Below are 10972 nucleotides of genomic sequence, written 5' to 3'. Positions count from 1 at the left end.
AGGGTGCCAGTACTGACACGCATGGGTGCATTCCTTCACTGGTGTGTAGTGGTCGACTGTGCCCGACAGCTATACAAGGCTAAGTGATGGGTACACCGTGGCATCAGGCCACATGACAATAGTCTGCAGTGTGGCTCAGGGGTGTAGTGTCTGAATTTGCCCACACAGGTGGGTATTGTATTCACCATCCAGTCACCTGGGTAACTATTGCATGTGGCCATTGCTGTGTATTGCTTGCCATGTATGTGTTCCTTAATATATGACATGCACAGTGTCTGGGATGTGCATGCCTCCCACATGCATGTACAGTGACATTTGGAACTGTACCTGGGGTGTCTGGCTCATGTTGTGTACACAGATTGTTATCATCAGATGTGCCAGTCCTGGCCTCATGTGGTGGGAACTGTTAATGGACAGCAGGTTGACCGTGCACCTACATTGATAGCATGATACAGGTATTCCCTGGTGTCAGTGGCATCTGTCCATACAGGGCATGTGTTTCAGGCATGGTATGCCCTTTGTGGGTCACATTTGAGCATCACAGGAGTTGCAGGTGTCCAGTGAGGAACACAGTCTGCATGTACATGCCTGTTGGACTGATGGACAGGGTGCCATGCCCTCTGTAGTCCACTGCAATCACACCGTGGTTACTATCAGTGGGAAATTTGCAGGGTACTACCAACATAGCGGTTGTTGCCTACACAAGAGTGTGTGTGTATGAGACATGGGTTGAGAGTGTCTCTGGGTAATAAATGGGTTGCTAACTTTGTTCGCCTGGTCTTGATGTCACATGTAGGGGTATGGATTTGCACCCCAGCCTCTTGGCTATTTCACATCTGTTATCCATGTTCGGTGGACATTGTGACATATACTAGGGCCACCATATAAAAAAATTTGCAAAACCCACTCCACCATGAGTCCAGTTGTTACACACTCACAGCCACCTCCACACAGGATACGAATGACAAACACAGACACACACACACACACACACACACAGAAACACAGACACACACCTGCCATGTCTGTGATTAGAACTCCTTCTTAACTAGTTTATTACACTACAGCACTATGCAGTTATGTGACGCGTCACAGAGACTACTGGAGTACTTCTTCCCCAGTGTTCTATTTCACAGTGAATGATATCAGCAGGATTGCAAAAGTAGTGCATTTGAATTGTAGTGAGTGCAACTAGCCTAAAAATCATTGCTCCCTACCCAGACGTAGAAACACATGCAAATACATCCAAAACTGACATGTGTGGGAATAAAACCCCTACCAAAGTTCTACATCACACTATTGCATTATGCTGTTATAGCACGCTCCACGGAGATTACTGGAGTACTTTTTTCCCAAAGGTGTATTTCACAGTGAATGACATCAGCAGGATTGCCAAAGTAGGGCATTTGAATTGTAGTGAGTGTGACTAGCCTAAAAAAGTATTGCTTCCTACACAGACGTAAAAATACACACACACAAACATCCACACCTGCCATGTGTGGAAACAGAACCCCTACCAGGGTTCTCTATCACACTACAGCATTATGCTGTTATAGGATGCACCACGGAGACTACTGGGCTGCATTTTTCCCAAAGGTGTATTTCACAATGAATGACATCAGCAGGATTGCCAAAGTAGGGCGTTTGAATTGTAGTGAGTGTGAGTAGCCTAAAAAGCATTGCTCTCTACAATGACAGACACACACACACATGCACACACTTGCTATGTCTGGGATTAGAACTCCTACTTAACTAGCTTATCACACTATAGCGGTACACAGTTATGGGACACACCACAGAAATTACAAGGCTATATTTTTTCCCAAAGGTGTATTTCACAGGGAATGACATCAGTAGCCTTGCCAAAGTAGAGCATTTGAATTGTAGTGAGTGTGACTACCTAAAAAGCATTGATCTCTACACAGACAGACACACACACACACACACACACACACACACACACACACACACACACACACACACACACACACAGTTGCCATGTCTGGGATTTGAATGCCTCTTAACTAGTTTATCACACTACAGCAGTATGCAGTTATAGGATATGCCATGGAGATTATTGGGCTGCACCTTTCCCAAAGGTATATTTCACAGTGAATGACATCAGCAGCCTTGCCAAAGTAGGGCATTTGAATTGTAGAGAGTGTGACTAGCCTAAAAAGCATTGCACACTACAATGACACACACACGCACACAGTTGTTATGTCGGGGATTAAACTCCTACCAAACTAGTTTAACACACTACAGCAGTACACAGTTATAGGACGCGCCATGGAAATTACTGAGCTATACCTTTCCCAAAGGTGTATTTCACAGTGAATGACATCAGCAGCCTTGCTAAAGTAGGGCATTTAAATTGTATTGAGCGTGACTAACCTAAAAAGCATTGCTTTCTACCCGACAGAGTCATACACATGCACACAGTTACCATGTCTGGGATTAAAACTCCTACCTAACTAGTTTATCACACTACAGCAGTACGCAGTTACAAGACATGCCATGGAGATTACTGGGATACACCATTCCCAAAGGTGTATTTCATAGTGAATGACATCAGCAGTTTTGCCAAAGTAGGCATGTGAATTGTACTGAGTGTGACTAGCCTAAAAAGCATTGTTCTTTACACAGACAGGGACATGCACACACAGTTGCCATGTCTGGGATTAGAACTCCTGCCTAACTAGCTTAGCGCACTACAGCAGTACGCAATTATAGGACGCACCACTGAGATTATTAGGCTATACCTTTCCCAAAGGTGTATTTCACGGTGAATGACATCGGCAGCCTTGCCAATGTAGGGCATTTAAATTGTAATGAGTGTGACTAGCCTAAAAAGAATTGCTTTCTACACAGACCAAGACACACACACAGTTGCCATGTCTGGGATTAGAACACCTACCTACCTAGTTTATCACACTAAAGTAGTACACAGTTATAGGATGCATCACGGAAATTATTGGGCTACTCCTTTCCAAAAGGTGTAATTCAAAGTGGATAACCTCAGCAGGCTTGTTATAGTAGGGCTACGGGGTGGGCAGTGAGTCTGCATGGGCCGTAACCCATTCATCTATAGGTTGACACACCACATGCAGGCACATGCAGGGTTATATTCCACAGGTACGTGTATACAGCTGCTAGATGACTACTTCCTTGTACAGTCATGTTGCACAGCTAGCACTTGCACCACATAGTCTGTAATGCTGATGGATACCAGTGGCTAAAGTCTACAGTGAGTGACATTTACATCTCATGTGGTTGTAGTCATTTGGCTGTGTGCTGGGTGGAACAGGGCTCATAATGGATAGCTCCTTGTCAGAATCACGGTCTTCCACACATCTATGTCTGTCTAATTTTGGCTTATTATTGTGTGTTGTCCTTGGATGTATGTCTGTATTCCTATCCACTGTGTGTGTGCAAAGCATGACTGATGCATACTGAGGAGTGTATGCATTAACATCTGCAACTGCCAGAAATGTATGGTCCACTGTTGTTTGCAGACATGGGTATGTGAGCATGCCCAGTATGACCTTTCAGTATGTTGTTGTCTGACATTGCCTTCATTTCTCTAAGTGTGTAAGCATGCCCAGTATGCCCTTCTTTACTGAATGTGTGGATCGATTCCAAGTAGCTTGTACTCCAGTGCAGACCTTTGTGTTGTACACCTACAGGTAGCAAATTGTTTCTGCAGAGTATCCGTCAATCATTTGGCAATATGGAGCCAAACTGTGCAGGGGATAGTGTATACTGTAGGTGATTGTGTCTGTGTTGCTTCATCTGCATGGTATTGCTGTTAGCAGAGACAGTCAGACATGTGTACTGTTATACACATGTTTTCTGCCCGTATGTACTGTCAGGTGGACATTCTTGCTCAGAGTGAAGTTTTGGGGGACAAGGGTGGCTGCAGCTGTCTCTGGTATTGTGGGCAGATGCCTACATATTCATAGCAAGTTATATCATTCTAGAGGGGGAGCTGCAGACACTTGCTACTGGGTCTGTGTATACAGTTCAGCATCTTGGTACAGTGCTGGCAGAGAATTCGATATGTGTACATCCTTCGACATGACAGTATGGTCTTATCTTTCTGTGGCAATACCTCACAGCTGTACAGATTCACACAGGTTACCCAGAGGCAGGGGCCATTACCTCTATTGTGATGTAGGGGCAGGTATTTAGCCACCCATTTATGTGTGTGCAGCCAGGGATAGTGTGTGCACAGATTTGTGTCAGACCTTGCATATTCCATGCTGCCCATGCTCACAGCCCCCCCTATTTTCTTCCATACATTATGCATACATTCTCTGATAATTTCCCTAAGGTTATCACCCCATCACAGCTGTGTGTTTGTCTTGGTCCACAGTTCATGCAGTGGGACATGGTGCACATGTTACTGTGGTTTGTCCACATGGCTTTGCATATTGCTTATGTGGAGTGTGTTATGTTGGTATTTGGGTGTCTATGACATAACATACATTGGAAGTAAGTGTGAGACACAGGTCTTTGGCAGAGGCCTGTGGGCCATTAGCTGTTGCTGCAGGCCAGATGTGACAGGTCGTTGCATTCTATCAGTCCTACAGTCTCAGACCACCATACAGTATATTCCTCCTGGGGTAACAGGGTAGGTGTGATAGGTGTTCATGCCAATACCTTCTGTCAGTCTTGATCAAGTGGTGTGGATGCTAGCAAGCTGCTACCTATGGCTAGGGACACACCTGCATGGGACACATGCACTGCATGTTGCATTCCTTCACTATTGCCATATACAGGTGGGGTCATATTGTACCCATTCCCCACAGCATGGATACGATCAGAGAGGTACCTGTGTGGGGTATTTGCGTGAGCTGGGTGCATGTGTGCTATGGACACTACTTACATCTAACATACAGATATGCATGGGGCATTCCAGTTATGCTAGCATTTGCAGGTACATCAGCTGTTTCCCAATACATCAGTCCTACCTCCTTTGTGATCTGCATGTGTTCGAGCAGGCAACACCGTTATCCCCTACTACAGGACCAGATAATGTGATCCATACCTGTATTTTACAATTCCAAGGTTGTCTACATTTCACAGTGACACAATATATACTGTATGTCTGGGGTACTTTCCCATGTGTACTGCTTGTATATCTAGTCCAACAGCCATGCCATGTCAGTATTTCAGATTGTGACATATATTACCACCATACATTTAAAATGGCTTACTGCTAGCATGTGTTACACTGGTGATAATTGTCTTTGGCACTGCAGTTGTGAGGACTTGTCTCTGTCATCAGCAGTAGTGGGCAATGACCACCAGGTCTTACCTCAACATGCATACATACTGACCACTCTCACACAATATGAAACACACACCAACCCAACACACACATACCTGCATATTGTGCAAGTGCTACAACCTATCCTGCTACCTTGGCAACCTCTGGGAATCTGTGCTCCACTATTATACCAGCACATATATGTTACTACATTTCTACATAGGGTTGTGGGGGCTCACACCTGACTGTTACAACATGTGTACATCAAATTGGGGGGGCACTTCGGACAGTTACTACATTTCTAAATAGGTTTGGGGGGGCACACCTGACTGTTACTACATTTCTAAGTTGGATGGGGGGAGCACACCTGACTGTTTCTACATTCCTACACAGGATTGGGGGAGGTGGGCACACCTGACTGTTACTACATTTCTACGCAGGATTGGGGAAGGGGGAACATCTGTCTGTTTCTACACGGGTGGGTGAGAGGGGGTACACCTGACTGTTAATACATTTCTACACAGGATTGGTTGGGCACGCCTGACTGTTTCTACATTTCTACACAAGATTGGGGGGGGGCGCACCTGACTGTTACTACATTTCTACACAGGATTGGGGGGCACAATTTACTGTTTCTACATTTCTACATAGGATGGGGGCCACACCTGACACTTTTACACATTTGCTATGACTGTACTGGTATGTCAGGTACTCCATTTCATTCTGTATTCTAACCTATCATGCTGACTAGAGGCATATCAGTGTACTACAGGTCTTAGCTTTGATTGACCTACATATTAGTTTCTGACTTCCTACCCTTCAGAAGTAATATCCCACTGCCTGACCTGCTGTAGTCCATCTGTGTAGGCCTGGGAGGGGAGGTTACACATAGGCATCATTCAGAGGCCATAGCACAGCATTTGTTTGTGTTTGTCTACACCTATCCTGCTGGCTGAGACTGTTGTTGGGCATGTGAACCTCCCTGACTAGCATGTGTGAGTCATGTGGACACACTTGCAGCCCAGCACATTTCCTGCAGTGGGTTTTGTCGTCCTGTGTAGTACTGGCTACTATGGTGACACCAGTATTTGTTACAGATCTTATGGTGCCACTATAGGTGTCAACTATCTGCTGGCATACCAATCAGCCACCCGATTCTCTTGCATGCTCACATCCATACCACAGATACAGGTAGCAACATATTCTACTCCATTCAGAAAATGGTAGGTTGAATGATTACCTTGTGGGTGTCCCAGTATTGAGGGTGGTGTTGCAGGGCTGCCTATGTTGGATGCACATAGTACAGTCCCTATACATGGTCGAGCACAGGTAGTGTCATGTTTGGCATCCCTTCTACTGTATGTGCGAGGCAGAGAGAGGTGTCATTCCCTGAAACCCTCCTGTGTCAGTGTGTGTGCTATGCATTGCCTCTTTGCTAAGGCCAAGGCATACTGAGCACGCCTCCTTCTGCCTACTGGGACAGGCTCAGGTTTTCCTCCTCCGAGTCACTCTGTGCCTGTGCAGACTTTGGCAATGGTGGGGGGCTGTGTGGCCCTGCCCCATGCTGTTCCTGCTGCAGCTGTTTCCACAGGATCATATTGTGTAGCATGGCACATACGATGACAATTTGGGTACATGTAGCCGATGAGTACTGCAAGGCTCCACCGGATGTGTCCAGGCACTAGAACTGTGACTTGAGCATCCCAAACACACACTCTATTATAATTCTGGTCTGTGCATTTGCCTCATTATGGAGTTCTTGTTCAGATGTGTGTGTGCATTTCTGATGGGTGTCATCAGCCACGGCTCCAGTGTGTAACCAGCATCCCCCACTAGGTGACCCTAAGGGATGTCCCATTGGCAAATCTCTGATACAGCTGGGTCAGATGCCAGATGTGGGAATTGTGATAGCTTCTAGGGCAGCCAGCACACAAATTCATTACTATGCCCTGGACATCACACATGACCTGGCAGTTGATGGAGGGGAAGCCCTTGCAGTTGATGTAGACCCTACCCCGCTCACCGGGTGGTGCTTTGATGCATATATGTGTGTAGTCTATAGCACCCACTACCTCAGGGTGTTCTGCTATTTGATGGAACATGTGCATAATGCTGGCCACCGCCTCATGGGTGTTGGGAAAATATACATGCTCACCAGCATGTGCTGACATGGCAACCCAGAACTAGAGGAATACCCCAGATGCTGATGCCTGTGAGATCACCATCATATCCTCAGCTGGCCTTTGGAAGGTACCTGTAGCTAGTATTCTTAGGCCTACATATACCTTGGTATCCACTGGGATGGGCTCCCCTCTGTTAGTTCTGTGTGTCAGGCGTGGCCAGCACAGCTCAACAATTTGTTGTAAGAGGTCCCTGTCCATCCTATAGTGTTCCACTATCTCTAGCTCATGTAGCCCCTGGTAAGTGTCCCTGGGTATGTACACTCTTCTCCATCTCCTCTCTGTGGGTTTGGTGACAGCATTCACATCCTCACCACTCCCAGCCTCTTCCACATGTTGTTGTATGATAGCTATTGCAGCCCATATCATTTTTCTTGTTTTGTTTGTTAAAACTTCCCCGGTTGTGTACACCGGTGGTGTGGAGTATGGGGAAAAACCAGAGGGAAAGGTGTTTGCATGGTTTATAGTAGTGTTCTGGGCTGGGCTGGTCTTTTGGCTGTGTAATTGACTGTTTCTGATGCATTTCCCCTGCCAGCTATGCTAGCTCTTCTAGATTACCTTCCTACTGCTGTTTTCCTTGCCTTCCTGTTTAAGCTAGGGGGTGTGCCGCACAAACTGCTCAAATGTGCAAGATCTGCTGTTTCTTAGTTTACTTTTTTTCCTTTAAAACCTGGTGCAAGGTGTACACACCAGCTTAGGTAATGTAAAGAGTGCTAGAAAGCCTCAGACACACCCCCTTACTTAGCTCTGCTAAGCTAGGAGCAAACCCAAGCCAAAGGGCTCCAATCCACTTACAGTATGCCTGACACACACCCCTATGATGTCAGCTAACTACTAGGCTGTATCAAGCTATTCCTGCTCTTACACTGTTGGGAGCTGCTTAGCATGCAGGGGACGTCTGGGATTCACTATCATTCCCCTCATTTGCATAGGATTGCCTGCTAATGCATAGTTACATGTCCCACACTGAGCCTCCCCCCTTAGCAACCACTATTCACTGGCCATGTTGTCTTCTGCCTGCCATTGAGTATAATGGCAGAATAGTGATTTTGGTAAGAATGCTTTTTTAAGGTATTTTTTCTTATTTTCCCCTGATCCCATTTGTGCATCATTGCCTATGCTTAAACAGCCACTATGTGGTGCAAATGCTAGCTGTCCAACATGACTGTACAAGGAAGTAGCCATCAAGCAACTGTCTACATGTACCTGTTGAATATAACCCTACGTGTGCCCGCATATGGTGTGTCAACCTCTAGATGAATGGGTTATAGACCATGCACACACACTGCCCTCCCCATAACCCTACTATGACAAGCCAGCTGTGGTCAGCCACTTTGAAATACACCCTTGTGAAAGGTGTAGGCCAGTAATCTTTGTGTCGTTTCCTATAACTGCATACTACTGTAGTATGATAAACTAGTTAGGTAGGAGTTCTAATCTCAGACATGGCAACTGTGTGTCTGTGTAGAGAGCAATGCTTTTTAGGCTAGTCACACTCACTACAATTCAAATGCCCAACTTTGGCAAGGCTGTTTATGTCATACACTGTGAAATACAACTGTCGGAAAGTTACAACCCAGTAATCTCCGTAGCATGTCCTAAAAACTGCATACTACTATAGTGTGATACACTAGTCAGGTAGGAGTTCTAATCCCAGACATGGCAAGTGTGTGTCATTGTGTAAAGAACAATGCTTTTTAAGCTAGTGACACTCATTACAATTCAAATGCTCTACATCGGCAAGGCTGTTGATGTCATACACTCTGAAATACACCTTTCGGAAAATTGTAGCCCAGTAATCTCCATGGCGCATCCTATAACTGCGTACTGCTGTAGTGTTATAAACTAGTTAGATAGGAGTTCTCATCCCAGACATGGCAACTGTGTGTGCATCTCCATCTGTATAGAGAGCAATAGTTTTTAGGCTAGCCATCCTCACTACAATTCAAATGCCCTACTTTGGCAAGGCTGCTTATGTCATACACTGTGAAATACACCTTTCGGAAAGTTATAGCCCAGAAATCTCCGTGGTATGTCCTATAACTGCATACTACTACAGTGTGATAAACTAGTTAGGTAGGAGTTCTAATCCCAGACATGACAAGTGTGTGCATGTGTCATTGTCTATGTAGAGAGCAATGCTTTTTAAGCTAGTCACACTCACTACAATTCAAATGCCCTACGTCGGCAAGGCTGCTGATGGCATATACTGTGAAATACACATTTCGGAAAATTGTAGCCCAGCAATCTCCATGGTGCATCCTATAACTGCATACTGCTGTAGTGTGATAAACTAGTTAGATAGGAGTTCTCATCCCAGACATGGCAACTGTGTGTGTATCTACATCTGTGTTGAGAGCAATGGTTTTTAGGCTAGTCACCCTCTCTATAATTCAAATGCCCTACATTGGCAAGGCTGCTTATGTCATACACTGTGAAATACACCTTTCAGAAAGTTATAGCCCAGTAATCTGTGTGGAGTATCCTATTACTGCACACTACTATAGTGTGATAAACTAGTTAGGTAGGAGTTCTAATCCCAGACATGGAAAGTGCGTGTGTGTGTGTGTGTGTGTGTGTGTCATTGTCTGTGTAGAGAGCAATGCTTTTTAAGCTAGTCACACTTATTACAATTCAAATGGCCTATGTTGGCAAAGCTGCTATTGCCATACACTGTGAAATACACCTTTTGGAAAATTGCAGCCCAGTAATATCCATGGCACATCCTATAACTGTGTACTGTTGTATTGTGATAAATTAGATAGGTAGGAGTTCTAATCCCAGACATGGCAACTGTGTGTGTGTGTGTGTGTGTGTGTGTGTGTGTGTGTGTGTGTGTGTGTGTGTGTGTGTGTGTGTGTGTCTGTCTGTGTATGAAGCAATGCATTTTATGCTAGTTACACACACTATGATTCAAATGCCTTACATTGGCAATCCTGATGATGCCATTCACTGTAAAATACACATTTAGGGAAGGAGCACTCCATTAATCCCCATGGTGTATCCTATAACAGCTTCATGCTGTAGTGTGATATAGAACTTTGGTAGGGGTTCTATTCCCACACATGGAAGTTGTGGATGTTTTGTGTGTGTTTCTATGTCTGTGTAGGGAGCAATGCATTTCAGCCTAGCCACACTCACTACAATTCAAATGCCCTACTTTGGCAGTCCTACTGATGTCATTCATTGTGAAATACTTTGGGGAAAGAGTGCTCTAGTAATCCCTGTGGTGCATCCTATAACAGCTTCATGCTGTAGTGTGATATAGAAATCTGGTAGGTGTTCTATTCCCATACATGGCAATTGTGGATGTTTTGTGTGTGTTTCTATGTCTGTGTAGGGAGCAATGCATTTCAGTCTGGCCACACTCACTACAATTCAAATGCCCTACTTTGGCAATTCTGCTGATGTTATTCATTGTGAAATACACCTTTGGGGAAGGAGCACTCCAGTAATCCTCATGGTGCATCCTATAACAGCTTGATGTTGTAGTGTGATATAGAACTCTGGTAGCAGTTCT

This window comes from Protopterus annectens, chromosome 2.part0 (assembly GCF_019279795.1).
Source record: "Protopterus annectens isolate FY-2018-M chromosome 2.part0, PAN1.0, whole genome shotgun sequence".
Lineage (NCBI taxonomy): Eukaryota > Metazoa > Chordata > Ceratodontiformes > Protopteridae > Protopterus > Protopterus annectens.
The sequence above is the reverse complement of the archived record's forward strand: the minus strand, read 5'-3'. Positions refer to the sequence as shown.